The sequence below is a fragment of the Eupeodes corollae genome, chromosome 2 (genome assembly GCF_945859685.1).
Source record: "Eupeodes corollae chromosome 2, idEupCoro1.1, whole genome shotgun sequence".
NCBI classification, from domain to species: Eukaryota; Metazoa; Arthropoda; class Insecta; order Diptera; family Syrphidae; genus Eupeodes; species Eupeodes corollae.
In genome coordinates this window covers 128,325,465-128,350,394 of record NC_079148.1, presented here as the reverse complement: position 1 = coordinate 128,350,394, position 24,930 = coordinate 128,325,465, and the positions used below count along the sequence as shown (strand labels likewise).

At 30.3% G+C, this 24,930-nt stretch overlaps 1 protein-coding gene across 2 annotated transcripts in view; it reads right to left on the bottom strand.

Moving 5' to 3' along the window:
• Nucleotides 1-24,930, bottom strand: part of LOC129944137 (regulating synaptic membrane exocytosis protein 1) — a 271,531-nt gene that overhangs the window by 172,307 nt on the left and 74,294 nt on the right. For both annotated transcript variants that reach the window (XM_056053334.1, XM_056053333.1), the window contains exon 2: nt 24,323-24,393. The gene's annotated coding sequence lies outside the window, so the exon portion shown is untranslated. The remainder of the gene's footprint in view (nt 1-24,322; nt 24,394-24,930) is intronic.

Sequence of the window (24,930 nt, the reverse complement as noted above, 5' to 3'; positions counted from 1 at the left end):
TAGATTCTTGCCTGAACTTCGAATAACCCTATAGTTTTAAGTCAGCTTTTAAAAAAATATCTATTGCAGTTTTACTTCTTAAAAGTATGCCACTGATTTGACTAGGTGTCTTCCTCTATTTTAGGTGATCAGCAACAAGCTTTCAGGAGGCATTATAGTTATAAAGTCATAACGAAGTGTTTATTCTAATAAATTCAATCTATTTACGTGATTTAAAAGTATTTATAACTAACAAACCTTTGCTATCTGAAGTTTTTCTTAGTTTTGGTACTTTTTATTAGCGATTCTTATATACAATCACTTGTCCTTATACATTTTTTTGTACTGCAATAAAGATCGATAAATCATTGTAAGACTAACTGTACAAGAGAAAGAAATTTAGTTAAACCGTTATAAAAATATAAAATCAAACAAAAGGGTTGCCATTCCTTGATAGTAATTTAAACTTACATAATGATCTTCAGAAAAAGACACGGAAGATACGCTAGTTATGAAAAATGGAAGTAAAAGGATCAGGAAGTTCAAGTTGTTAAGGAACAAAATATATCAAGTTAAAACTTCAGGAGGCGAAGGCTGCCCCTGTGCTTCCTGGAAAAAATGCGTTGCAAATAAATCCATCCACCACTCAGTAAAATATAAACTGGTTCAAGCTGTTGCAAAATCTATTACACTTTAATCCTCGCAAGTGTGGGGCTACAAATAATATGAGGATGTGGAAAAATTATTACGTTTCTTTTTGAAGCAAGTCTTTGCTCTCCCATCAACAATGCCTAATTAATTATTTGCTTCATTTTGGAACAGGTTTGCCACCGTTGTTCATCTGCACGCTCAAGATTTATTTCGATTACGTTATCAAAATGCTCCGATTGGATTCATTTAAACTTGTTTATAGAATATTTAAATTTATCATCACAAATCGGCTTAATTTTGTACAAACTTGGATCGATCGTTCACGGGTTTATCGATCGAATTTGATTGGGCAATCTAACGGTTTTAAAGGAAGTTTTTACTCCCTTGTTGCGAAATCGCATGAGATATATTGGCAAAATTTCATCAACCAGGCCAAAGCAAAGAGACTTCTATAGTAAGTTGGAGTTTAACCTTGGACCATCATACTACTACGACGCACGGCAAGAACTCAACGGATATGATTTCTTTAATTCTACGAGCCAGAGTTGAGATACTTTTTCTGAACTACATACCCCACAGACCAGACCTGCCTATCGAGTGCCAACTCTGCAACATCCATGAGAGAGAGAATATCGGACACTTTTTAGGATTTTGTCCAATTATCCAAAAAATTCGTCAAGACATTTTTGGGAAGAACCAATTTGAAGGTGAAGATTTAATCTAAACCTTTAATAGGGGAAAATGCTGGGATAAGATTTACAAATTCCTCCAATGCAGAAAAGCTTAACAGAAAAAGAACTCTTAAAGAGAGCTTTTAATTTTCCCAGTGCATTTAAATTTATTTGTTTAAAATTAATTTCTAGTAATCTAATTTTATTAATCCATTTAATATCACTTTTTATCGTATTTTTTTTTGTTTGCGCTATCGGAATTTATAAGTTGTCAATATGACCGACGGTTTTAAAAGTATGTTTTTAAAAGACTTATCATTTATTGTATAACTAAATTGTATACACAAATAAAGTCATTTCTATTTAATTCATAATTTTTCAGAGTGTAGGTGTCAACATTGCGTAAAATTTTTCTTTAAAATGCCAGTTACAGTTTTGTTTATAAAACTACACTACACATAAAAAAAATTCACTCATAAGTTCGTTATTAAGGAACAAAAAAAAATGGCGATATTAATGTCACACAAAATAACTAAACACTAGTTAAAATTGATTTTCTAGTCACCAGCCTCCTGTCTTATCTTTAATTTCAAAACTGAAAAATTAAAAGATCTATATCTTAGCCAAAAATCCATTTACTGTAACATTGTGAACACTTTTATAAACGGAAAAATACTTGTCTTCTGATACCACCGGTATCATCTCTATCCTGGAAAAAATCCTTACTGCAACCACACAGAAATTGTTTTCAAGTTCATTATTCACTCTATAGACATTTTAAATCTAGGAGCATTAAGATTTAAGATTCACTCCTTTAAGCCCTTTTTCATTTGTATGCCTCTCAATTCTCTTATAGATATACTGTGTCAATACATTTAAAAGGTTTAAAAAAAAGTTTTTTAATTGAAGTTTTCTTTTCTACTCAGATAAAATCAGTCTCATTTAGTTATATAAAAGAATAGAATTGAATTGATCAACAATAACAAAAATAAAATACCACCACTTTCTCAATTGACCGGACCGCGTGTTCCGAATTCAAAGTTTTTCGATACCATCTACAAAAACTCTTCACTATATATCTGACAGTTTTGTTCATTATTCAGACACATTTTACTTACCTACTTGAACTTTTTGGATAGAATGTCTTTAAAAGTTTAAAAAAGACCAAAAACAAAAAACTGAAAAAAAAGGAAAAACAATCCTAACAATTTCTGACAACTTAAAATAATCCTATGTGTATAATGTCGGCATCAATACCAAGAATGGTGGAAAGACTAATTCACTCCCGAAACAAATTTATTTTGGCCAAGATAACTGTCTTAATTTAAGTCAATCTTACTCTCAGTCGATTAAGCCAATCGTTTCAAAACCAAACTGAGCATTATAGAACGAACACACCATCGAAATCGAATAATCGTCTTTATCCACAAAGTGCGATATATCCGTTTTGATATAGGTTTTTTTTGTCCGTCTATTTCTTTTCTACGAAGAAAACTTTTCCCTTGACTTTGCAGTGCCATTATCGAAAGAGGATTCTCTCAAACCCCATCCATATTACATAGAAATACCCATTCTGTGAATTTCCATCAAACACCAAACACACTCCTGCACATGCTGTGAAAATTTCATTAAGAAGATTTAGTGAACTAATTTTAATGGAGCACCCAGGACCCATTGCCATCAGGGATGATGGTGATGGGTTTAAGCTCTATATAAACAGAAAAAAAGGGGGAAGAGCAGAAGAATTCTGGAAGGGTTAAATACCACCTACACCTATAGCTACACCTTATATCTGTGGTTTAAAGAATGGAAGTCCTTTTTCGGTTGATTACGCGTAAAACTTATCTATCCTGCATTATAGAACGTATACATTGGGGTTTGGAGGTGGGAAGAATCACGTAACAGAAGTCCGATGAGCGACGCACATGCAGGATGTTAGGATCTCTTTTCGGGTTCGTTTTACGTCTAACATTATCCGAGCACGTATTTGAATCACATGTCAAACGAAGCTATAGGAAGAATGAATGTAATTCTATAGTTTTGGGGTTTTATTAGGTTGGTATGGTTTGTGTGTTTTGTTGGATTTCAAGGGATGCCAAAGGTTCCCAGTATTTTGCTAACTATATCAATTCTTCTTTTGGTCTTTGGTGAATGTTTTTCAGGGAAGATATTTGTCACAGTCGAAATTCTCATAAACAAAAACAACATCTTCTAAAAACTTGAAAACGGTTTGAAAACGCACAGACATATTCTAAAAATCTTTTATTTCGACTCTAGCGACCTTGGAACGTCGAGAAATGTAAAAATGTTCAATTTGACAAACCGGACCCATTAAAATAACTTCCTATGGGAAGTAAATAAATCACATGATAACTGACAGGAGTCACTTTTGACATTTGACAATTAAAACTGTGTCAATCCTAAAAATGGAATAATACATGCTTGAAAAAGCACTGATATTTTTTCAAAACATTCCAAAAGAGTAAACATTTTGTAATCTTGCAAGAAAATGTGTGTATGGAAGAATTTATCATATGTGGCCACCGAGACCTTTTTAGTAAAAACTTTTTAAAAAAAGGCGCGACCTAAAACCCTCCTGTGGAATTTTCTCGTATTTTCTAACCAAAAAATAAATTATGGTAACCCTGACACTATTACTTATGTTTGCCGTCTCTTAAACTAACAGGCGAGGCTAAAGGCAATACCACCTGTCGGTAATGTATCCCATTGTGTGTGGGGCTGCATAAATCCCGAGGATATACAATTTCGCCTTAATGAATATTCCTGATGCTGCCAAATTTAAGGTGAATTTGACCAACTTAATATCCTTGTCTTTACCAATATTGATAAAATACTCTTTATCAGAAAGCAACACTAAGCTCAAGCTTGATTTTCAAAAGAAAAAAAGCCTAACAATTTATCATTGGTGAATTTCAGCTTTCGTTTATATTGTTTTTAGGCAACATCTTTTTGGAGACGATGATGATAGTTTGAAGAAACAAAGAAAGGTAAGGTTGTAGGTTGTAGTTTTTGGCAAGAGATTTAACCTTTAACACTGACATATAGTTTGTAATATATTCAGATTACCATCGGCAACAGCACCAGTATCTATAACAACCCATGCCAGCATAAGCCTTTATGGCAAAGGACACATTTTTTGTGAGAAAGGCCATCTTGACACTCCGTTTTACCTTTATAGAAGACATTTTCGAAATGTTAATATGTAGTTCGAAATTTTCGTCACGTGCGCTTTCTATAAAACATCTGTGCCCAAGCCATTTATAGAAGACAGGTACTACTATATGAATGTATCTCTAATGCTTTAAGACTCTTATTGTAAGTTATAACTCCTCATACCTTTATACCTTTCTTTTGACAGGAGGCGTGTGTTTGCGCAGAAAATGAAGGTATCCTTTTGAATTTATACTTCTTTAGATACCGTGCCAAGTAATTTGATCAAAAAAAAGAAAGAAAGAAAATTATAAGATGGAATTTTTGCTTTTCTTAGAATTTGATATCCGAGCAACGAAATTGAGATTTGATTATACAACCATATTCGTAAGGTTCTTATAATCATGTGTGCGTTTTGAATGCTTTTGTTTAAGTTTTTGGAAAACCCTTAAAATCTTTATCAGTTCTTTCAAAATGAAACGAATTTAAGAAAAGATAACGGTAGATTTATGGGAAATATTCACAACACAAAACATATAGTCAAAAGCATATATACAATATTGCAAGGATTCAAAAAGGTTTAAAGGATATGAGGCAATCACAAAATTGTGAGTTAGGTTATAATGGAGATATAAAGATATGGAATGAGGAATAGACGAGACGTGACATAATTGATGAACTTGAAAGGAAAGTTTGGTTCGTGTCTGGATGTAATTTTAAGTATTTATTTGTATGGTTGGAAAATTACCAACTATGAAAAAGGAGTGTCTGGAAAATTCTTATGTTTTTTTTATAGTAATTATTATTTAACTTTACTTTTGGGTATTTGAACACACACATTAGAAAATAACTAAAACGTTTGAAATAAACGAGTCATGTGTGGTTTTAATATCTGAACGAGTGTATGAAGTTTTCAGACAGTTTTTGGTTAATTAGATTAAAGAAATAAATGTTTACATAATTGTTTATTAAAACAACATTATGGGGTTATTTTTTGTAGTAATTGAGGAAACATGACTGTTGTTGTAGGAACTCGTATGTGATGGAAGGTTAAACTTGTTTAATTTTAGTGGTTATGGTTTTGTATGAATTATCAGCGTCAAAATAATTACAAAACATTGTACCCTCTACTTTCTGCGATTTTAAAATTGGAATTAAAACAAAACTTTTAGATAATGACCGATGAAAAAAGTAGATTTAATGGAAACAATTTATAAGAAAATGTTTTTAGTTATATACTTTGTCCTAATTAGCACAAAAATGCTGAATGAAAATCTTATTGATTGAATATTTATTCTTTTTAAAAAATTGAAGATACAATGAAGAAAATCTTAGTTACTAACTTATAACATTGGAATTGTTATCAGTATACTTAATTTTTCCGCCCTATATTTAATTTTTCTTTAATAAGGATTTTTGACACTTTCCTTTGAACCAATTGTTTAGAGAATCATGTCATTATATCGGAAAAGGGAAGTATTGAAATTGTCGGATTTTTGTATTACATTTTTGAAAGCGAAAAGTTTTGTAAAACAAATGCAAACAATATTTTTTTATTTTTTACATTCCATATAAACTGAACTTGATTGTTTTATAAAAATTACACTTTGGCTGGCCATGAGACAAGTCAAGACCCCAAGAGACTTTTGTTAGTCTCGTCCCAGCCTCGTCAAAATTGGAACAAATATAATCTCTCTTGGTATTGGTCTCGTATAGCTAAGTCTCGTCAAGCTCTTACTCTCACTCTCACTTTTTTCTCGTCAGTTTTTTTATTTGTTGTTCCGTCTGGTCTAACCAAATCTTGTTTACATGTCTATTTTAATGACTGAATGATTTGATTAGGATGCCTAAAGACAGTTTTTAGAAGTTTCTTTATACATCGAAATCTAATAGTTAAATGGTTTTATTAGTTATCCAATCCGGAAAAAAGAGGCTGGGATGCGACCCACACTGATAACGTCGATTTGTCTTGCTTAAAAGTTTGTCTATAAGTACTCGTGTCAATTTTTAACAAATTTGCGTACTATTTTTTGTAGATTTTATTTTTTGTGAAAAAAACGGACTGTTGGATTTTTATATAAAAATTACTGAATATCAAAAACAATATTTTCTGTGAAATAAAATAAGTTTGAAGCTAATATTTTTAATTTTTGAAAATCTATTTGAGTCGAAAGTAAATTTTAACTAAGTTTTAGTATTGTTTTTTTAGAGTTTTATTTTTTGTAAAAAAACTGTCAATTCGATTCTTTTCAAAATTTGTATCGAATGTTGAAAACAATATTTCTTATAAGATAAAATTAGTTTGTAGCCAATATCTCAAAGTTTTGAAAAGATATTTGAGTCGAAAATCAATTTTTATCAACATTTTTTAGAATGTTGAAAACAGTATTTCTTGAAGCCTAAATTTCAAGTTTTTGAAAAGATATTTGAATAGATATTCAATTTTTACCAACTTTATGTACAATTTTTTTTTATATTTTTATTTTTTATACTAAAACTGTCAGTTCGATTTATCTTCTTTTTTTTGAAATTTTCTCTAAATTTGCTTTTTTTGTTGGTCTGAAAAACATTTATGATCGAAAATGTCTAATATTGTTCTTAGATTCTTAAAAAATAGTTTTAATATTTTCAACTAAATTCCTACAATTTTTCAAAAAAAAAATTGAAACATGATCGAAAAAGTGAAGCATTTGATTCTACATCAATTCTATACCACTTCTTATTGAATGAACGTCAGAATTGTAAAAACGCATTCTTAACTGATTTTTGATCAAATTTTTGAGACCAAAAATAGGCAGTTCAAAATTTATACATATTTTACCCACAATACATTTTTTTCTTTGACTAAAATTAGTATTTGTTTTCAATTACACAAAATTACATTTAAGCCCGAGTCGAAATTTTCCCAAAATTCAGGTTCTCTGAGGTTCAAAGAGATTCAAAAGAGGATCACTTTCTGTTAAAATTTTGCTCCTCATTTGAACTTAATAGTGGCAGTTATCGGAAAAAATACGATATTAAGGATCAAGTGAGGAAGACAGCTTAAAAGCTTAACATGAACCTTTTCCATCTTCAACATAGCTTTTTTCTTTGTTCATTTACTTTCTTTCTTTCTTTTTCTTTCTCTGTTACTACTTTATTATAATTTTTTTACTTTCTTTTTTATTTTCTTTTTTCTTTCTTTTTCCTAACTGCTTTTGCTCTTTCTCTTCACTCTTTTACATTTTATTTATTAGGATTGTAATTTATATTTTATAAACATTAGTGATTAATTTAAAAGTTCTTCGTCGAAATCGTCTTCTTCGTCGTCGTTGTCATTGTTGTCCTCAACGTCGGTATCATCGACTTAACCAGCTCCATCGTTACTATTTACACTATTGCTGGCTCTATCCTTGTAATTGTCATCACAAAAGTGAAAAAACGACCAGTTAAGTATGAAAAAAGGACGATATCTATTTTTAATGTTGATAAACCTTCATTTAGGACGATATGAGGTTTACAAAATATGCGTAGAAAATCGGAAAAAAATCCTTAAGATTCATGTAGGACGAAATGAGGACGATTAAAACTCGTTTAGGATGATATGAGGCTCATGTTTCTGTATGTAGGAGCAAATGAGGAGAAAAGATGATTTTAAGGACCATAATAGCGCCAAAATTTCGACTCGGAAAATCAAAAATTTAACATGAACTTAAAAATGTTTGAATTTATAAATATATTTAAGGCAGAACACCAATTTAAATTTATTTTCTGCATTGACAATTTTCAACCATTCCTAAACGGCTAATTTTAAAAAGCAATTTTCATGACAAGAATTACTCTAAGACGATTTGCCAATTCCTCGCAAGAGTCAGTATCCGTGAAATAAAAACTTTAGGTAGCATAGGCAGTGATTGAAATCAAAACTTCTAGCATGACAGTCCTAAGCCTATAACCACCACACCACGGGTACTTATATTTTTGAAAATTATTTGTGCTCGGTATTAAGTTATTTGTTTTAAATGTAATTGCGTGATTATTTTAATGTCCTTACCCAAAGTTGCCGCAAAAAACCAAACCATTTTTTATGTAATTGTCTTCTTCAAATTATATAATAAAATCAATTACATAAAATTAAATTCATATGACAACATTTTTGGTTAACCCTTACAGAATATATAAACTATGTAACTTCAAAAAGTTTACTTTTGAAATCTCAATCTGATAAAGCACAAAATCCGAATAAAAAGGATAAGATAGAGAAAAGTCTCATTTAAGATAGAAAAAAAAGAACAAACAAAGTGCATCTGTCTTGTACAAAGTTGTTAGGCAAATACTACAGAGTATAGCATCCATAGTTTTTGCTTGCATCCAATAAGTTCGATATTTATCTTCAACTTGTGCAAATATTCATCTATTCAATTCAGCTTTGAATAACAGTTTATAAAGATTCATCTATAACAACTTGAGTATGTACATAATATTTAGATTCTTTATTTACTTTGCTTTGATCAAACTTTCTCGATTTCATACATAGTTTTCTTTATGTAAAAAGCAATGTCAACAAATCTAAGCACACATTAGCAATTGGCTTTAGATAAGATTGAATTGTATAAATATATCATTCTCATCATTATCTTTTTAATAAAAAAAGGAAATAAACTATACCACATTGAACCCTCAAAGGAAATTAAATAAATTATTAAAATTAAAACCTTAAAGCAACAACTTCGAGACGAGGTCAATGTCGCAATTTAATTCAAAGTAATGATGATGGAATTTTTCATAAAAATAAAAATGCTACTTAAGGGATTGGACAGAAGGACAAATGCGAACGAGTTAAATTATTACACGCCCAAATTCGAGTATGAGGAATTTTATGTGCCAGACATCAAAATAGCCTATAAAATAATTTTTAGTAACTGTTGCGGTTGCCAAAAATTGTCAACTGATAAAGAATTTTTGAAGGACAAATGTATTTAAAGATTGTCTTTCCTGACCACACTGAGAGTGTTCGTGTTATGAGTTCTTCCGAATACATTTTATGTTAAGTATTTAGATTTTATGAATTGATTAAGATTAAGAAGGAATCTAGGATGAAACTTCAGCGTGAAATGGAAATGAACCCATTTAAAAATTTAAGACTTTTTAAACAAAATGTATGAATCTTACTCTCATTTAAAAATACTAAAAAAAGAATAGAATTACTACTTCACTATAAAATAAAATGCATGGCTTGCTCATGTATCCAAAGAGCTGGTTTAAAAATATTTACTGTATTTTAAAATTTAAATAAGTTTTCGTCTCCAATTCAAAAGCCAATTGTTTTCTCAATAAAACTTTAGTTTTTCAAAAACTTCTATTGTTGTTTTTGAAACAATTTCTTATGTAAAAAAATTTTCAATTTTTGTTTTGAGAGCTCATTATTAAACATTTTGCATTTTAATTTCCTTAAAAAATGATGACCCAATTTTGAGATATTGAATTTCAAAAAAAAGTTCGACATTTTATACGAATTCAAAATATGGCATACAGTTGCTATAATATCGCAAGTAATAATTGAAGTATAGGTTGTGTCTTGTTTTTGAAGAATTTTTAAAAACTCAGAAATATTAATTATTTGGTACCCCTTAGCGTCCATTTTGTTTTATTAAAATTTGTCAAATCTTTTCTTTATGATTCAGTTGTTTATGCCAAATTATTATTATAAAACTTTTGTATCAAAATGAGTGTTCGTTAACGCAAACTTTGGGCGCATTGCTCTTATTTTATGGTAAACGATGTGGTCAGTAAACAATCAGCCAACACCCGTAATTTCAAGGAACGTAAGGTCAGCCGAGAACATCGCTGTGGTCCGTCAAAGTGTACATCAGAACCAGAGGCAGTCTATTCCTCGCCGTGCACAAGAACTCGACCTTTCGCACACTTCAACTTAGCGAATTTTGCGTCGGGACCTGGAGCTATACCCATACACAATCCAACTGACCCAGAAGCTCAAAGTTCATGATCCATAGACAACACAGTTTGTTCGCTGACTGGGCTTCAAATCGTTTGGAAGAGGACCCCAATTTTGGTCGAAAAATCATCTTTAGTGAAAAGGCGCATTTTTAGATTAATGGTTGCGGTAACAAGTAAAATTGCCATTTATGGCAGGACACCAACTAACACGTGGTTTACCAAATGATAATGTATCCTCAAAAAGTTACCGTAATTGTTCCGTATTTTTTTGAAAAGGACATAAGTGAGGCTGTCACCGTCAACAGCGAGCGCTACATAACGATGATAACTATTTTCTTATGAGCCAAATTGAACCATATGGATCTAGACGGCATGTGGTTACAGCAGGATGACGCTACGTGCCACAGACAGTTAACGCCACGAGATCTACACACAACATCTACCCGCCTTTATTGAAAAAAAGTTATATAAATTTGTATGTTTTCTTTTACTTTTTGAGTGACTTTTGATATATTATCCTTGTAAAAAAGGCCTAATGAAACACATAATCGTGTATAACAGGGAGCTTCCTTTAGACAACGAAACTGTGTTTCCTTGAAAGACTTTGAGTGGTTTAGCTGTAACCTTCTTAATCAATATTGCTATTCCGTCTACAAATCGAAATTTTAAAGATAACATTTTTATGAAAACCTTATTTTCAATAATTTTAAACTTTTACTGAATAACATTAAAAGTGTTAGCATTATCTTAGGTGATGTGTGTCTAAATAGCTTTCATACGTTCTATTTGTTTGGTAAGCCATTTAGAGCCCTTGAGTCGAAAATATTTTATCGTTAAATGAAACGAAGTAGAAAGATTCCTGTCAAATAGTCCACTATTTGGGACGCTATCATCTTTTGCCATTTGACAATTAAACTCTTCGCCATTATTTATTATTAATAATGCAAGTTTCAAAAAGTGAACATTTCTCGAAGACCTGGTCAAAATTGGATACAGAGACTTATTGATTTAACACGCTTAGACTTCATTCTTTGGGACCACATAAAAGATCATGTAGAGTTTCCTCAGTTGTCATAAATACAGCCGAACATGAGAATTGGTAATGGAAAATTTTATGAAAAGAATATTGTCCTGCAACCGTAACTGAGACTGCCATATGATGATACCATTTTACTTGCGACATATACGATCTATATGGCAGGTTTTGCATCGTGCAAAGTTTCGAACTCGGAATTTTAATCAAACATGATAATACGAGGGTAGAGAAGTCGAAAAAGGGGGTCCCGCGATTCCGCCCATCTGTCCTGTCTGCCTGTCTATTGCGTAGATTGTAATTTAAGGTTTTCAGCACCTGTTCGTATCATTGTTTCTTTACAACTTTAACAAACAAAATAAATATAATAAATCTTTGTTTGCACTGAAAACTTGCAGGAAATAAGGAATGTGATTGTATTGTAGTAAGTACCTTCTACCTACCAATAACATTCATTCATTATCCTTATCTATATATCTGCTTAAAGCTAAGCATGCCAATGAACTATTCTTTATCCGTTTTAGAAACCTACCTAACTTCACAACCAATAGGCTATCCCTTTAAATATACATTTTCTGCCTCTTTCTTATCTTCATATAATTTATTTTCCATCCTGGTTCTTCTACTAATATGAAATTAAAATAAAGCTATCCAAAGGAAAAAGCTTTGAGCGAACTAGTTTAATACATAAACAATTGTTCTCGTTGCTTACAAGTATTTTTCATTTCCGGGATGAGTTGTTCTAGGACGAGTTGTGTCTTGGGATGAAACTAGCTTATCGACAATAAATGGTGTGTATTTGATAAGTTCATTCAAATACACAAAGCATTTCCCTTAGCATAACATTTTTCGAGTATTTCATATTTTCATTATAGTAAAAAGTTAAGGTTTTTCAACAAATTATAAATTAATATTTAATAAAATGCATTTTGCATCGTCTACAAAAAATTCTCTTTGCTTTGACACCTTATTTGTTAAAATTAGTTCCGTATGAGAGCCGAAAAAGGGAGACATGCTAACGAAATAATATATGTTATGATAAATCGTCCAGACTAAATTTCTATTCAATCATTAATCAACTGCATAACAAAAATATTTTTAAGAAAAAATGCAAAATTTGAATATATAAAAAAATTAATTTAAAGAAAACCGGTCTAAAGATTTTCAACCGAAAACATTAAAAAATTGGGGTTTTTTAGACAAATCAAATGGAGTTTATATCTTTGAAGGCAAATATATTTCACAAGTATGTTTTTGAATCTTATATAGGTACTTTATTAAACAGACGCTATGAATACAGAAGCAAGTTCGTGCGATCCATTCGTGCATTTTATTTTATTAAAAACCTTACTTTTTTACAGAAATTTAAACTTCAATTTATTTTTGTTTAAAGTGTTTAATATTAAAATCAAACCTTTTCTTGAAAAACAAAATATAGTTCTATGTGCAAAACTTGACTATCATATTTAGTAAAAAGTCATGTTTAAGGGGGTATTCTGGTCTAGAGACATGAATTTTAGGTAATTTTTGAAGTGCTGTAGAAAAAAGCAAGCAAAAACACCATCAATTTTTGTATACATTATTTATTCACATTAGAAGCATAAAAAAAAAATTAAACCGTTAGTTATCAGCTGATGGAGTGGTGCGTCTCAAAAATTTGGTGCGTGACCATACCCACGATTTTAACTCTCCTAGAAATCTGAAATCAAAAACTAAAAAAGATTATTAATCTACAATAATGTCGCAATGTCTGGAACTACGGAAAAGTTCCAAACATTTTTTTTTTACAAAATGGCGACTGCCTAAAAAAAAAAAAAAATTGACCACTCTTTTGAACATTCTTCGATTTGTTAAAAATAGTAAAAATGAAAATTTGGGGATGGCCGTAATTTCGGACGTAGACAAGTCCCTAAAGAAGACTCTCTTAAAATTTCAAGTAAATCGGTTCGGCAGAACCTGAGAAATCGTGGGTATCAGATTCAAAAAGATAGTTCTGAGAAAAATGCGTTTAAAGTACCCCATCATGTCTTTTGTTCTATTAGTTTCAGCCCAACCGATTTGGATGGCTGCTCAGCAAAATAATTATTTCTCCGAAAATAATTTGAATTTGGGAAAATCCTCTCGTAGACATATTCTTAAATAGTTAAACTATGAAAATATGAAAAGAAAAAAAATCAATTTTTTTTTATTTCTAGGCCAGAATACCCCCTTAAGAACAAAAACAAGACATGCTTTTGAGTCTCTATATTCAATGAGTTCCAATTTCTGAATAAAAGCAATAGTATCACTAATGACCACGACTGACGCAAGTTAACACATGAAAAACAGAACTCATAAGACTTTCAACAACCACTTAAATTATGCACCCCTCAGTAGTCCATATACTGTAGATTTTCAAGTTCTTTTAAAATCCATTGTTTATATAAAATTAAATACAATTAAAATGTGAGTACAATTTTTAATAAAAAAAGAATAACCAGTAGCTTTTCAAGTGGTTTTCATTTTATTAAGTGGCTTTATTATTAAACATTTATTAAATAATTATTTTTAATTATAAAAATCAAATCAATTAAAAGAACAAACAAAATATCTCAATGAGTACATTATAGATATACAAAAATATATAAGTACTTTTTTTTCAGGTTCAAGAAGTCCTTAAAGTCAGACATTTTAATTTTAAATTCTTAAAATTTTATAACACTTTTGTTTTACCAAGAAATCATTCAACAAAAAAAGTACATATCAATAAAAAGAACACAACAAATATTCAAGCTTAACTTAAACGGTCTTATTTAGAAACCCATATTCATTTAAATCTTTAAAATTTCAAGCTCTTTAGCCTTTAAATAGGTCAGTCCTCATACATACTTACTAAGTCAAATACATAATGAATCCTTGCCCAGGGTTAAATTTAAAACATAAAAATCTGAATTTAAATACTTAAAAAAGGCTCTACGAAATCTGAGAACAAAAAGAAACCAACTGTCAAGTTTTCAAGAGCAAGAAAGCTAAGGATTTCTTTAAGTACTCATCGTCATGGTCATGGTAGCGGTAGGTTGAATGGTACACCCTTCTGTGTATATTATAATCCTTAAGCCACCTTTCACTTTTTCGTTTTCTTAACCAATTTTTACGCAACAAAGGAACCGTAAACAAACAACAACAAAAAAAATAAGAGAAAAAGGTATAATTAAACGATTTCTTCTCTTATATACTTAGTCAGTATTTGAGTTCATGTACTTATATAGGTACAGTACAGAGGGACAAGGCGTAGTAAGACAGAGGCACGATTTCATCTTCCCAACTCCACAATTGATGCAAATTAACGCCAAAAGGGTTTTATTCATCCTTTCTAGACACTTTTTTCAGTTGTTGTTTTTCTTTTTTTTTAATTAAATGCTAAAACGAAAATCTTGTTATTCCTCTTCTTCCTTATGAAAGGACATAACTTTAAAAATGGCCGTTGTCTTTGGATTTAATTCTGCCACTCATTTTATATCTACCCGAATTCAGTTCTGTTTTAGATATACAATAATTGCACGAACAAATTTTAGAAAAGAGGAAGAGGGGTTGAAGGTTGGATTTTTTGGACGAGGTTTAATACAATTTTGCTATCCTTGTGACAATTTAGTGAAAATCAGAATTTATTACTTTGGGATGTAATGGTTATATCAACAAAAAAAATAGAAGGCAAGAACGGTTTTTCTTTTTTCTTTCTTACACTTAAATAAATGTTATTTTTATTTTTGTCTGTGGGAGTAGCTTATGAAAGACTTTTATTTTAAGATCTAAAAATATCCACCGAGTAATTATGATTTTATGAAGTTTGATTTATATTTTTGAAGATTTCATTTGTCTTCGTTTTGAGTTAAAATCTAAGCCACTCGAATGTCTATTGATTTTAATTGAAATAATTCTTACGTAAGATGAACGAAAAAGATTTATTAAATGTGATTGATTTATGAAAGCTCATAGCGATATTACGAGTAGATATTGATTACAAAATTTGAGTACAGTGAAAAATTTAGCCCAATGGTCGACAGTTTGTGGTTCCATTGCAAGACGAGTAATTTAGAGTTGTGTTCTTTAAAATCCAAAGCTATTCCAAAATATTAGTAACGTATGAAAAAATAATGCTTAGAAAATGCTGTTTGATAAATAAGCAAAAAACATTATAATTTGTTACAGACAATATAATTATAATAAAAAGAAAGAAAAAAGAAATTAAAACAGGCTAGAAAACTAATAATTTTTGTCTAGTTTGTAATTCCATCTGGCAGTATTAAAACAACCAGAATTTGAAATGAAGAATTTTTTAACTTTTATTTCTAATTTTAAATTTTCAAAACTAAAAACTTAACATTTTTGTAGGTGGCTCTGTGAATTTCTCGCATTTAAATAAGTTTAATATCTCTTTTTCAAAACCTTATAAAGAAGGTTAAATTCAAACTTTACTTATAAAACTCCTTGGTCTGCTTTAAAATTATACAGAGTTATCCATTTTTTAGTTTCAAAAGTAAACGTTTAAAAATACATAAAATATTTAAATGCTATTTCTCTTTATTAAAAACTTTAAACATTGACATTATGTGTGAAATACTACATCATTTAAATTATTGGTTGATAATTTGACCACTTTTTGGCACATATTGGGCGGGATGTCAGTCATATATAGACAAATTTTGGTTTAAGGTTTATCTGCATAAATACGGCCCCACAAAAAAATCTAGCAGTGCCAAATCGCATGATATTGATGGGCAATTAATATCCCACGGCGACAAATTACGCGGTCAGGAAATGTCTCTAGCAATAAATTTATATTCGCTCAAGTTGTGTGGCATGTGGTACCTTCTTGTTAAAACCACATCATCTCCAAGTCGGATTCTTCAATAGCAGCTCCGAATTGACGGTGACCGTCATTCCATTGTCGTTTTCGAGGAAGTAAGGTCCAATCACACCTCCGAACCAAAAAGCCCATCAAACAGTGACTTTTTGTGGTTGTAATGGCTTCTCTTAAATTACTTGAGGAATCTCAGAACACTAAATACGACATTTCTGTTTATTAAAATACCCACCGATTGAGAAATGTGCATAGTCGCTCAAGAAATGTTTGTTTGAAAAATCGTGAAAAACCATAATCTCCTCTTGAAGTGCGATATGTGGTTGTGGCAGAATCCCCAATTTTGAAGTAGGTTTTAACAATTAATATGAGTTGTGCGATACTTAAGCGATCCATTTTCCTAAACGTACAACTTCCAACTGAAGAAAAAATTGGTTTAACAACGTGCTGAAGAAATAGACTTGAAAGCAAAGGACATTTCAGGTTTAATTCCAGAACGGCCAGCTTATACAATCTAAGAATGACCACGATTGGTAATAACTACTAAAAATTAATAAAACTAGTATCATATATTTTAATTTTATGTTTCTAAATTTGTATTTCTAGAAATAAGCAAAAAACAATAAAAAAAAAAAGAGGCTGGGATGCGACCCACACTGATAACTTCCCATCGCGTCTGTCGCTTTGGCTTGCTTAAAAGTTTGTCTATTTGTACTCGTTTCAATTTTTACCAAGTTTGCGTACTATTTTTTGTAGATTTTATTTTTTATGAAAAAAGAGATTGTTGGATTTTTATATAAAAATTATTGAATATCGAAAACAATATTTTCTCTCAAATAAAATAAGTTTGAAGCCAATATTTTTAATTTTTCAAAAGCTATTTGAGTCGAAAGTAAATTTTTACCAAGTTTTAGTACCTATTGTTTTTTTTAGAGTTTTATTTTTTGTAACTAAACTGTCAATTCGATTTTTTTTCAAAATTTTATCGAATGTTGGAAACAATATTACTTATAAGATAAAATTAGTTTGAAGCCAATATTTCAAATTTTTGAAACGATATTTGAGTCGAAAATCAATTTGTACCAACTTTTGTTAAATTATTTTTAGGTTTTTAATTTTTTGTACAAAAACTGTCAATTCGATTTTTTTGAAAATTTTACTGAATGTTAACATTAATATTTTTTGGAAGATAAAAGTAGTTTAAAGCCAATATCTACAATTTTTGAAAAGATATTTAAGTCGAAAATCAATTTTTACAAACTTTTATACATTTTTTTTTTATGTTTTTATTTTTTGTAAGAAAACTGTCAATTCCATGTTTTTCAACATATGTCCTAATGTTGAAAACAATAAGCAAAAATTAGTTTGAAGCTATTATCCCAAATTTTTGAAAAGGTATTTGAGTCGAAAATCATTTCTTACCAACTTTTGTTATTTTTTTCCCGTATTTAATTTTTTGTAAAAAAACTGTCAATTCGATTTTATTCAAAATTTTACTGAATGTTGACAACAATATTTTTTGAAAGATAAAAGTAAATTAAAGCCAATATCTCAAAGTTTTGAAAAGATATTCGAGTCGAAATTCAATTTTTACCAACTTTATCGTAAGATATTTAGGGTTAACGAAAATTTGCATCTTGTTTTCAAACTGCTATGGTAAAAAAACCACCCACGCAATTTTGTTGAGAGCCCTTTCTGCATCTTTCTGCCTTATTATGTGTATAACAAAATTTATTTGAAGTCGATATTTCTTCTGGTTCTTGAGCTATGGAGGAAGAAAAAAACGTCGCGAACGTACGGACGCACGCACGCACAGACATCTTTCTAAAAATCTTTTATTTCGACTCTAGGGACCTTGAAACGTCGGGAAATGTCAAAATTTTCAATTTAACAAATCGGACCCATTACAATAACTTCCTATGGGAAGTTAATAAACTGTTATGTAAAGAACGTTTTCAATACAATTAAGCATTTTCAAAACTTCGGGACTGCTGAAAATCGTTCAAAACGGGCCCGTAAGAAAAGCTGCTTAATGGATGGAGCTATTAGTAGGCTGGCCAAAAAAGACCCAAAAATAAGTTCTACAGATATACAACGCCAACTCTCGGTTGCATTGGATGTCCCGATAGGCTTACGCACAATAAGAAGAAGATTGGTGGAAGTTGGGTTACATGGTCGTGTTTTTCGAAAGAAACCATTAGTAACCGCAAGGCAACGTAAACTAAGAATAGAGTTCCCAAGATCACACGCCAACTGGACAACAAACGAATGGAAGTACATAGTGTGGAGTGACGAAACTAAAATAAACGTTATGTCCGAAAACCAAAAGGAACAGCGTTCAACCATAAATATGTTTTGCCAGTAATTAAGCATGCAGGCGGCTCGCTCAACTTTTGGGGTTGTTTCTCGTGGTTTTGAGTTGGCCCAATCCATCTAATCGATGGAATGCTGACAGCCGTTAAATACATTGAAATTCTTAAGGAACGATTAGTGGATTGGGCCGATGAAAACATGCCAGTGATATTGCAGTTTCAGCAAGACAACGACCCCAAGCACACTGCTGGAATTTCGAAATAGTTCTTGAGGGACCAATCGATAACAGTTCTGGAATGGGAATCATCAAGTGCAGACCTAAATCCGATAGCTGTTGCTATCAAAAATAACACCAACAATGATGTTCTTTTTACGAATATCAAAGCTGCTTGGAAGACTATACCCGTAGAGCGGTGCAGGCGGCTTATTTCATCAATGGAACGAAGATGTCGGGAAGTTTTGAAGCAAAACGGCTTCGCAACAAGGTATTAAAGATAAATGATATTATAAAGTTATAAATTTTATAATAAGATATGATTTTTCTCTCTTAGTTGTCCACCAAAAAAAGCTGTGTTTTTCGCAGAAACTGCCATATGAAGTAATTGTTATGTTTGGAAACATTGTTTTAAGTTAAACAAATATATTTTGAACAAAAAGATAATACAAATACTGCTTTAAAAGTGAATTCAATTTGTGTTTCTTAGCTGTTCACAGCTGTATGTGGCAGAATTTGTGTACTATGTTTTTATAATTCTTATGCAATGTGCGATCCATTTTCGTAAATTTCAGACTTTCAACTGTCAAACATAACTGGTTTAACAACTTTGTTTGACAGATGTCAAATTCCAGCCCTATACTTTTAATATTCCGTTATTTTTGTTTATAAGTCAATATATATTATCGATATAAGAATAAAAATTGAAGTCCAATACGTTTTTTGCAAAAATAATCGAGACGTTTAAATGCGATTTTTTGGTAGCATCAAATCTATTCTGGACTTATTTTCCAAAGTAATAAGAAAAAAATAACAACTATTTTTATTCTTTTCGACTTCTGTCGTTTTATAAAGTACAGATATTCATTGCTAAGCCGTACTACGTGAATGTAGAATAACTTACCAAACTCTGTCTTTCCTGTCATTGCAATGTTCTAGAATTAAAAACCAATGTACACCAACATCTAAGTTTACAACCTTTCGTTCTTTTTCGAATGCACATACATGTGTCTTTGGAATATAAAACGTATTTAAGACCTTTCGAGTGTCGCTAATTATAAAAAAAAACTGAGATACGGCCCAGAATCATAAATCCTGGCTCGTCTTTCGATTTTTCTAAAACCGTATCACAATATTTTGTCTGATATAGCAAAATTATATGTCAATATCTTTCTTTTTTACTTGCGACATATAGGAACTATATGGCAAGTTTTGCATTCGTGCAAAATTTCGAACTCGAGATTTTAATCAAACATGATATTACGATGGTAGACAAGTCGAAAAAAGTGGGTCCCGCGATTCCGTCCGGTCGGTTTTGTCTGTCTGTCCACGCTCCTACAGCCTAAACCATTGGGTCGATTGAGTTCAAACTTGGAAGTTAAGGTTTTGAGCAGATTCGCGTTAGGCGTTTTTTTCATTTTTTTTTTAAGATCAAAACTAACAGTGGCCACCATACAATATTTTTGGACAAAAAACGAAAATTCGAATTTTCTCAAAAACAAACCGATAGATTTTCTTTAAATTTTTTCTAAAATTTTATTTTCAAACTTGGCTTCTTTTAATAAGAAAAACAAATTTTTGTATTGCTCAGGAAAGGTACCGCCCATAGAACCATTATTTTGTTTTTTAATTTTCTCAGTAATTTATAAACCGATTTCAATAATTTTTTTTCTGAATAAGCTCTTATATTGCCTTAACAATATTTGATTATCAAAAGTGCAATTTTTTATTGTTTGGATTTTTAAAAAAATATTGAATTTTATTTTTTCAAAATTCGATATCTCAAAAACGTTTCAACATTTTTTTACGAAATTCAAACGTATAGCGTATATTAACAATATCTAAGCAACTGCGTACCAAAAATATTTTTAGAAGAAAATTGAAAAATTTTATATATAAAAAATTAATTTAAAAAAAAACCGCTCTAACGATTTTCATAAAAAAAATTTGAAAAATAAAATGTTTTTTTATTTATAAAATGGCATTTAAATTTTTGAAGACAAACTTATTTTTCGGGCGAAATTTTGAATATTAAAATATTTTTTGTTTAATATTTTAACTGTGCAAATTGTAATTACATTCCTAGCTTTTATCTAAATTAGTGCATTTGGTACATATGTATTTATGTATTTTTATAACTAAAATTATTGTAAATACCAACAATGACCGCCCATGTAGCGCAACTGTATCGGATTAACGAATATGATATATTTAATCAACAATCTATTTTAAAGTGTCTATCAAGAAGTATTATTTTGGTAACTTTGTATATGAGATTTTAAAATATTATTCCTTACGACTAAGGTTGTTTCACACATGATTTACTGGCCTTCGCCTATATAAAAAAATAAATACTTAGTACCTACAAGTTAAAGAAACGGGCCAGAAAGAGTATTTGTATTTTCTCTTAGAATCACTTTTTTAACGTATACACATTATACCCATTTATAAAGGTATTACGTACAACTTCTACAACTACTGCTTACGTGTCACTTCATAGCTAAAATCCAAAACGCACAAAAGCCCGACTGCAAACAACACATGAATAACAATTTCTGGTACCTGTTCGTATGCTTGTTATTTTTTTTAAACTTTAACAATATAAATAAACTGAACGTAAAAACTCCATGTTAGCGCTGAAAAGTTATAGTAAAGAAGGAATGTATAGTATGTATCTTTTAGCTACCAATAACATTCCTTCATTATCATCATAAACATGTCCTTATCTATCTATCTGCATAAAGCTAAGCACGCCAAGTGAACTATTCTATGGTCGTTTTAGACATCTACCTGCTACCTAACTACACAACCAATAGGCGATCGCCTTACAATTTAAACATTCATGGTCTGCCTCTTTCTTATCTTATTTATTTTCCATCCTAGTTCTCCTAATATGAAATTACAATAAAGCTATCTAAAGGAAAAAAGCTTTTAAGGAACAAGTTAAATCTATTAGAATCGCATTGTAGCTTTATAGGTAATAAAACCATTTTTCATATACAAAGATCGTACACAAGTGAAACAAGACTTATGAATGTAAATAAAAACAAATATCGGTAAAAGATCCTAAACAGCTGACTTAAGCATGCAAAAGTTTGTTTCATCCCCTTATTAGATACAATATTAAGCCATTTTGAGGATAGACTCAAATAAAATGAAGGAAATTGTGTTGACTTTTTGGCTGGATTATCTTATCTCCCTTATTCTGCCGGCTGCTTAAGGGAATGAAAATAATATTGTCTTCTCGCTCCCGCTGAATTTCACCGCTTTCGATACTTACGTCAAAGACTCCGCATTTCTCCGCCCTAAAAGTTTATGCTCATGAGAGTACTATGGTTGTCATATACAAAGATCGCACGGTTTTTTTGACAAATCAAATGGCATTTATATCTTTGAAGACAAACTTATTTTACAGGTATATTTTCAAATTTTAAAAAGTACTTTTTTAAACAGACTCTTAACATACAGGAGCAAGTTCGTGCGACCCAGTCGTGCATTTTATTCTCCTAATATTTGAGTCGGAAATCATTTATCATTATCAGTTTTCTTTCTTTCTGTTGGTTTTTATGTTTTAAAAAAAAGTTGTCAATCATTTTTTTCTAAAAAATTAGCTTAAAGTTAGCAACAAGATTTTGTAATATAAAATAAATTTGATTTCTTTATTTAATTTCCTTTATAACATTTTTAGTCGAAAACCAATTTAAGTAATATTTTTTGAAAGCTTTTATTTCTTATTTAAGAAAAGTACAGATTTAATTTTTTTAAGAACATTATCTTACGCTTTCAACAAAATTTTGCATAAGAAATCACCAAATATAATTTTTTTTTAAACTCCGTCAATGTATGTGTGTTGGTTTTCATCATTTGAGTGTACTTTTTGTAGTTAAGCAAAAGTTCGAAGGATAACTTTACTTCTGGTTAAAACCAAAGAAAATTTGTTGATACCCAAGTTTTAGTCCGTTGTCGATTGTCTAAAAAATAAGTTTTCTCGCACACAAAATACTGTAAAAGCCTGGCATCGCCGCCTCAAGTGTATTGTAGGGATACAAAACTCAGGATTATAAGCACTAATAAGAGATTTATCAAAGAAATGATAGATTAGTTACCACAATTGAGAAAATAAGCAGAGTTGAAAAACGTTTTTCTTATTTTTGAAAAACATAGTCAGTATTAATAACTTTTGTTTTTGTTCAGTACAATTGTATAAATAATATTAAAAAGTGAATATAAAGAAAAACACACCTTACCTTTGTTCTGAATTAATTTAATATATTTCGAGTATATCTAACAAATTATGTTTGGCACCAAACAAATAAAATAGTTGGACTATATCTCAGAAGTCAATCATAACTTCCAATAAATTAAAGCTTAGATATTACATTCCTTCCTTAAAGCTTAGATATTTCATATCTTACTTAAACGCTTCTCTTCTATGATATATTTATTAAGAAATACCTAGGTACAGGATAAGAAATTCACAGCAGCACGATTGCAAAAACAATAAATTCAATCAAATCCTTTGGAAAATAAAATTAGGCTTATAAATATTGCCTTGATGTTCTTTATTCTTCGTAGAAGATAAAACAAATATTTGTTCACGTACCAGCCTTGGCTATACATTCATGCAATTCCAAATCACATGTTCGCCATTTTTATAGAACATATCTACAATCTGCAACATTTACAATTTCTATTTTTATTATTTTTTGATATTGTTGCTTTTCCGATTGAATTTATTTCTAAAACGTTAAGAATTTACGATGAGCTTAGCCGAAAACAACCAATTCAAAAGATACAATATCAAATATTTTGCAATCTTTTTTTGTTGTTGCCCAAACCCCAAATCCTCCCCCCACACTTGATCAAAATATTTTGCCAATAACATTTTTTCAACCGGTAAAAATAAAATAAAAATAAAAATGTGAAGCAAATTCAATGAAAATAAATTTAATATATTTTTTTTATTTTATTGTTGTTAAGGCTTGTTAGTTCGAGTTGGTAGGTTAGATACATCTACTTGTAAGCTGGCAGGTATCTATATAATTTTCTATACTTTTGAAATATCGCAATCATGTTCCATTCAACAACCACTGAAAATATTGAATTTTATGTTTTTTGTATACGATGTTCGACGTACGTATGAATGTATGCTTGTATGTATGGATGTTCATTGTATGTTTGTAGAATTAATATTTTATGATATGGTGGACTAAATTGTAGCCCCAGCAAATCCACCACATTGATGTAAGGATTACATTCGGAATTTTTTTAATACTCCTATTCAACGACAATATACAAAAACAAACTTGCCTGCATACATATCGCATTGCAAGTTTTTAATATCCCATATTTATGTTGGTAGGACACAAAATTGAATGGTACCGTTTCGTTCTTGGTCGTCGCTAGATGGAGTTTAAAAAACAAAATACATGTATAACTGCTTATGTACATATATCTAAATAAAATATGTATTATGAAATATAATGGAAACACAGATTCAGATTACAAATTACCTGAAAGCAATTTAATGTTTTGGGACATGAGAGTTCCACTGCAAGCTGCGGGATGTTTGGTTTTGTTAGTCCTGAAAAAGTAAAAATTATATGTTATTGATTTTTTTTCATTTGTTTGATTTGTGTTTTGATTTGAAAGGTATGCAAATTATACCTTATTTAATACATATACACATAATAGATGTTAAAAGGATTTTCCAATATTCCCTCTTAACCGAATGACTTAAACTGTCCATGTCAAAAAGCTGTATATGTTTTACCATATTGAAATTTATGAATAAACAACCAGATCACGTCTAAATGGTGTTTCTTAAAATTCGAGAATACTTAGAACTAAATATTTCAATCGGAAAAAAAAGTGCTAGGCTTACAAATTTATTGGTCAAAAATTAAAAATACAAAATTTTCCCAAAAACTGTCACGATAGTTTTCTTTTCTTTACTTTTTTTTAAGCTATGTGAAAACAACATTTTTAACTTTTTTAATAGTAATACCAATTTTTTCTTCAAAATTCGGTATTTTAAAAACGGGTCCACATTTTTAAAGAAATTCAAATTTAAAAAGTATAAGTTACTATAAGTTAAGGATTGTTAAAGATTAAATAGTAT